Source organism: Canis lupus, chromosome 12 (assembly GCF_048164855.1).
Source record: "Canis lupus baileyi chromosome 12, mCanLup2.hap1, whole genome shotgun sequence".
Lineage (NCBI taxonomy): Eukaryota > Metazoa > Chordata > Mammalia > Carnivora > Canidae > Canis > Canis lupus.
In genome coordinates this window covers 48,256,662-48,262,661 of record NC_132849.1, presented here as the reverse complement: position 1 = coordinate 48,262,661, position 6,000 = coordinate 48,256,662, and the positions used below count along the sequence as shown (strand labels likewise).

The window sequence follows — 6,000 nt, the reverse complement described above, 5'->3', positions numbered from 1 at the left end:
ATGTAAAAAGTAAGTATCTAGCACAGCATCAAACAGGATTAGTAATGGAACCCAGAGCTCAGATTTAAACCCCATCTGTCTGGTTCCTGAGGGAGTTCCTGACCCCTTGGACAGAAAGTAGGAATGGAGATTCAAGTTTTTCTCAAACTTGTCAAAGCTTTTGATACAAATGCCCCATTCCTCAGTAACCTTACATATTTTCTTATCTTCATATGGATCACAGGGAAATTAGATTTCTCTATTCTTACATCTCTCCCTTTGCTTAGATGTCATGAAGTGGAAGCCTAAAAAATATAGTAGTGACCCAAAATAAGATGGTTTAAATCCTGTTTCCCTCAATAGAGAGAAATAATTTTTCTTGATTTTTACCTCCTTTAGTCAACAGCAACTTAAATTCCATATTTTCCCTCTCTCAGAAATTTGGCAAGACAAATACTTTAAATGGAGCTGTCTCTATGTATCCAAACAATGAAGAAATGATCGATTTCTGATTTGTCTCTGATAACACTACTTTTGGTCAATTATTGAACATCCCAGGAGTGCTCAGGGTTCTTTTAAGTATATGTCCTGACACTACCATGTGACTCGACCAATTAATTACTCCTGAGGTCTTCGGTGTGCTCTTTGTTTGGTGAATGGCTCAGTAGTTCTATGGCTGGTATTCATAACAGATCTCCTTCCACAGGCATATAGTCTGGCTTTCTGCATTTCATGGTCAATTTGCATACAGCTAAAGAAATGTTCCCCCAGCTATCACTGATCAGTTGGAGAACAGATATATCAAATACTATAGCTATCCTAGAGGAAAAACAGATGTAAATCAGTTAAAATGTTTGTCTAGAAGTCTACAGTTTATTACTAAGTGATGATCCCTTTACATTTTTACTTTGCACTGAGATGCATAAAATAATTCCAGATGACACAATGACAAAATAGAGTGTTCCCCCACTGGAACCTTTAACCTCTCTGAGACTGTGATTCAGATTTGTTTTGCATTTGAGATTAGCATTGAAGAACCCCCCAAATTTAGGAAGAAGCTATTCGTAAAACTACAGTTTTATTCAAGTGGCACAATCCGTATTGCCTAACAGAGATTGTCTCACCTAAAGCAAAATCAGAGATGACTAACTATCTCCATTAATTCTGACAGTTCATCATGAGGGCTGCTCCTACTAATAAGATCTCCTATTCATAATTTCTACCTGCCACAAACCTATTTTAGATTTTTATGAGAAAACACATGGTAAATTTGTTTTGGTTTGGAAACCACAGTCAAGCTAAATTGTTTATATAGAGTTTATTTTTTCATTTGTTCTTTTATTTGATCATTGATTGAAGAAATTGATTGAATGTTTCCTTTATGATTAATAAAGATGTATACTGCTAGACACCTGCATGTTGACTTTGAATGGTATCCTAATGAAAGATTAATCCTGATGTTAGGGGGGTTGGTCTGCCCCTCTCCAAACCATTTTCCACATCACAGAGTAATTTAAAAATATTAAACACATAAAAATTTTAAACCTCATTTTGTTATATTCTCTCCTTGCATCAATCTCCTGCCTTCCTATTGGCCCCCTACTTCTCCTTAAACACAAGATCTCCCTCATGTCCCTTGGGACCTTTGTGTTTGTTATCTGCTCACCCTGGAACCCCATTACCTTAGTGTTTTGTAGACCTGAGAGCTTCCTTCTCAGGCAGGACTATCCAGACCACCCAGTATAAGAAGGGTACCATCTGATAGTAGCTATCAAAATTCCATGTATAGATCATTATAGCACTTTTCATGAGTACCTATTTTATCGGTTATGAACCTACCTACTGGTCTATTGTTTATCCTAGCCACCATGCCCCATGCTTTCATGCATGCACAATTTCATGCATGCACAATAAAATTTAACTTTATTGGCCAGGGAACTCATTTTGCCTTGAGGAGACAAAGCAGGCTTATGTTTAACAACTCCAGAGGCTTCACCTGAGACAATGAATGTCTCTCCTGTCCTTATGAGCATTTTTTTCCACACAGCTAAGTGACTTGCTCAGTCTCTCCTCTCCCTTTTTTCCCTACTGGCTCTCTCTTCTCTATCCCTCTAAAAACAAAGAAAAGACAAAACCAAGCCAAAGTACTTTCATTTTTGTAAGCAAAGCTATTCAGTTCAGTTCTCTATAGCATCCACCTCAAACTTAGTTCAAGGCCTCCTGTTATATTCCCAAAGACTTCATTTAAACTTTGAAAGTATATTTTTGGAGTTCGCAGAGTGCAGTTTTCCTCCTCAGTCTCTGTCACAATGTGGGAGGAAGAGTTTCATACTTCCTGGTTTGCTACCATGAATGTCACATTTCTATTACAAGATTAGTCCTTTATTTCTAATCATTTTTACTCATTGGATATGCAATCTGTACTGGATTTGAGCAGTTTTAAATTTACTTTAAAATTACTTCCTTGAGGAAAAATAAGTATTATGGTTCTTATTGCTAGAATAGCATTACATGAAAGACAAGGAGAGAGAGGCAGAGACACAGGCAGAGAGAGAAGCAGGCTCCAACGCAGGGAGTCTGATATGGGACTCGATCCTGGAGCTCTGGGATCACCCCCTGAGCTGAAGGCAGATGCTCAACCACTGAGCCACCCAGGTGTCCCTGATGACTTGATTCTTAATCTGCTTAAAAAGATGAACACTTTGGGGTGGCTCAGTTAAGTGTCTCTGCCTCTTGATTTCAGCTCAGGTCTTGATCTCAGGGTCATGAGTTCAAGGCCCATGTGGAACCCACTTAAAAAAAAAAAAAGATGAGCACTTTCAAAGTGTTAGGTATTTCTACAGGTGAGACTAGGGAAATTTCCTAAATGTCCTAAGAATAGGAAGGAGGTAGGAAAGAGTTTGTATGTGTGAGTTACTGGTATTGGTAGATTTAGCTTCTACCCACCTCCCACCTCCAGCAAAGCCATCATTTCAGTGGTTTCATGTCTTCACTGAGCAACCAGCTATCACAGCTAAATTCATTTGGTCTCTTCCTCACCCCACTTGCCTAAGGTATTAATAAGCCAGTCATTTAACACGGTCACTAACCACTGATTATTTATCCTCATTCTTATGTCTATAAAGAGTTCAAGTTTCTGACTAATCAGGAATCTGCTGATTAATTAAAAGTTAAAATGGCAGCAGAGTGAGTAGGCAGGGAGAATCTTTGCTCCAAATGATCTTAAATGTCTCCAACCAATGGAGCATCACAGCCCTATGATGAGTGGCCTTTGTTAACAAGCCCACCTTTAGCATGTCCATGTCTCCCTGGACAGACCAACTTGTTTCTAATCAGGCAGTATTGATCTTCTCCACAATTATTTGTCAAACCAACATTTACAGCAAATGTTCAGACTCTGAAGATAACATACCTCATTTTGCTATATCATCTTAATTGAATGTCAGGTTTAAGGAATGCCATCTTCAGCAGGAAATAAAAGCCCATGATAACGGTTGATGAAAAATTTCTCCCTGTTAATTCTTCCTATTTCCTGGACATTCTGTACACCACTACTTCTGTCTAGTTTTGCTATTTAATTGCAAACCTTGGCAGAGACTACCATAGTTCTCCATTCATGTAAAGCACAAAGAAGTCACTGATAACATAAAACAAACTTATATTGGTCTACATAGAACCATGGCATGTATCTTGATCATTTGAAAACATCTGCCTAAAAACAGCTTAAAGTTCTAGAGAAATAAAGTCTATCTACCACTTGGAGCTTTATAATCTAAATCACTAATCATCTAATTAGATCTTCCTGAACTAATATAATTTGAGTCAACAGAGTAAATACTTAATTTCTTATATACTTCTGTGCTAAGCCCATGAAACTAATTCATTAAGAAATATTCAAAGCAAATGCTGATTTCTTTTTCCAATCTTTTGTAGCACAGTACCAATGATTCTTTTTTTGCTTATAATAGTTACTTTATAAATTGCTTTTAAAATTAAATGTATATTATGTCGGAGAATAAGATAATTTGAATGTGCTTATTAAACACATAGACTCTTACAGGGTAAACCAGATAAAATACAAATTATGTTTTCTCCCTTAAAGTAAGATTATGATGTATCATATAGATGAAAGCTTTAAAGGTATAAAAATTATGATTAATAAAGTGGAATTCTAAGATAATGCCCTTAAAAGAAATTAGAAGATGTTTACTTTTCCTCTCAGCACTGATGTGTTAATTGTGTTTATTGACGTATAGTTGACATATAATATTGTATTAGCTTTATATATACAACATAATGATTTGATACATGCATCTATTGTGAAGTGATTATCACATACAGTTACAATTTCTTTCTTGTGATGAGAATTTTTAAGATCTCTCAGCATCTTTCAAAAATACAATACAGTATTGCTAACTTTAGTCACCACGCTATATATTTCCTCTCCAGGACTTATTTATCTTATAACTGGAAGTTTGTACCTTTTCATCTTTTTTTACCCATTTCCCTTTTACTGTTTTTTAGTACTTAATTCAGCTATATATAAAATGTTCTGAATTTTGACATTTCTAGGATGTTTCTCCAGTTAATTATAGGCAATAATAAAAAGTGTTTTTTGTATTTGCAAATTGTTATCATTTATTTTTTCAACTGATATTCGAGTTATTATTCCTTACTGACTACAGTCTAGCTTGCAAGAGGCCAACCCCTAAAAAGATTGCAACAACACATCCCCATGCATAGCCTAGAGACACAAACCACCAAAGCCAGCAGTCTTCTGGCCACCTCTGGGCAACTCAGCTACTTTGGTTAATAATCCTTGAATAATAAATTGATTTTAAATGACATGAACACCAAACCCATTCACTTGGTTTCATTCTCCTACAGCAAATACTGACCATCTCATTAATAGTTAAAAACTACAGCTGCTAATGCTTGGGAACAAGATGGCTAATTTACATATCTTGGATTCTAGCAAGGGTTCTCTAGCACGTCTCACCAAATCCGTAGAGGGTTAGGTTTTCTCCCAGGCAGGTAAAGGGCAAAAAGACATCTACAGCTCCAACACGAATATTAATAAAGTTGTAAAGTAGCAGGTAATTGAACCATATCAATTATTTATCTAATTATGAGGTTAGTAGTCATCTAAAATTACTCAGCAAGCAACTCCAGAGACGATGAGGTACTAATATACAAAGTGCTACCCAAAATCATCAGGCCTGCAAAACTCCATCTGACAATGCTTCAACATTAATTAACTTTAAGATTTGAAGGATGAGTAGACAAATGAGGATACGGTAAAAAAATTTCTACATAGAAAACATTGGGTCTTTGAATGCTGGAGGTAAGAGCAAGCACAATGTTTTTGATGAAACGATTCCTTATCTTCTCAGGTTATCATTTGGGACAACTGTAGGTAACCTAATTCCATGTTCACACTCTATCCCTAGAATCTGTGACTATGTTGCCCTACAGGGCAAAAGTGCAAATGTGATTAAGTTAAGGATGTTGAGCTGTATAATACAGGATAATACAGGTGGGCATAATGTACTCAGGTGACATGAGAACAAGATGGGGAGGTCACAAAGAAGATGTGATGACAAAAGTAGAGGCCAGTGAAAGAGAGAGAGAAAAATAGAGACAGAGATTTCAAAATGCTAGGATACTGTCTTTGAAGATAGGAGGGACTACAAGCCAAGAAGATGCTGAAAACATTTAAAAACTGGAAAAGCGAAGGTAGTGGATTCTCCCCAAGAACCTGCAGAAGTTACACAGCCCTGTGGATCCATTAGATTTCTCACCTCCAGAACAGTAAGGCAATATTCTAATTTTGTAATAATTGTTACAGCAGCAATAGGAAACTAATACATTCACCAATCTCTTCCCAGAATAAATTCATCAGTACCTTAAATTCTCTCATTTCTATTCCAAGGCACTAGGGATGATAAGCTAATTCAATAGCACAATAGTTGTACTATTTCCTATTTACCTTTAAGAGAAAATTGTTTAAATACATAGAGT

The 6,000-nt window shown here is 36.4% G+C and overlaps 1 long non-coding RNA gene across 1 annotated transcript in view; it reads left to right on the top strand.

Moving 5' to 3' along the window:
* The first annotated feature begins 5,607 nt into the window (after nucleotides 1-5,607).
* The window catches only part of LOC140600729 (uncharacterized), a 37,755-nt gene continuing 37,362 nt past the window's right edge, over nucleotides 5,608-6,000 (top strand). The window contains exon 1 of the long non-coding RNA XR_012003890.1: nucleotides 5,608-5,790. This is a non-coding gene — a long non-coding RNA (uncharacterized lncRNA). The remainder of the gene's footprint in view (nucleotides 5,791-6,000) is intronic.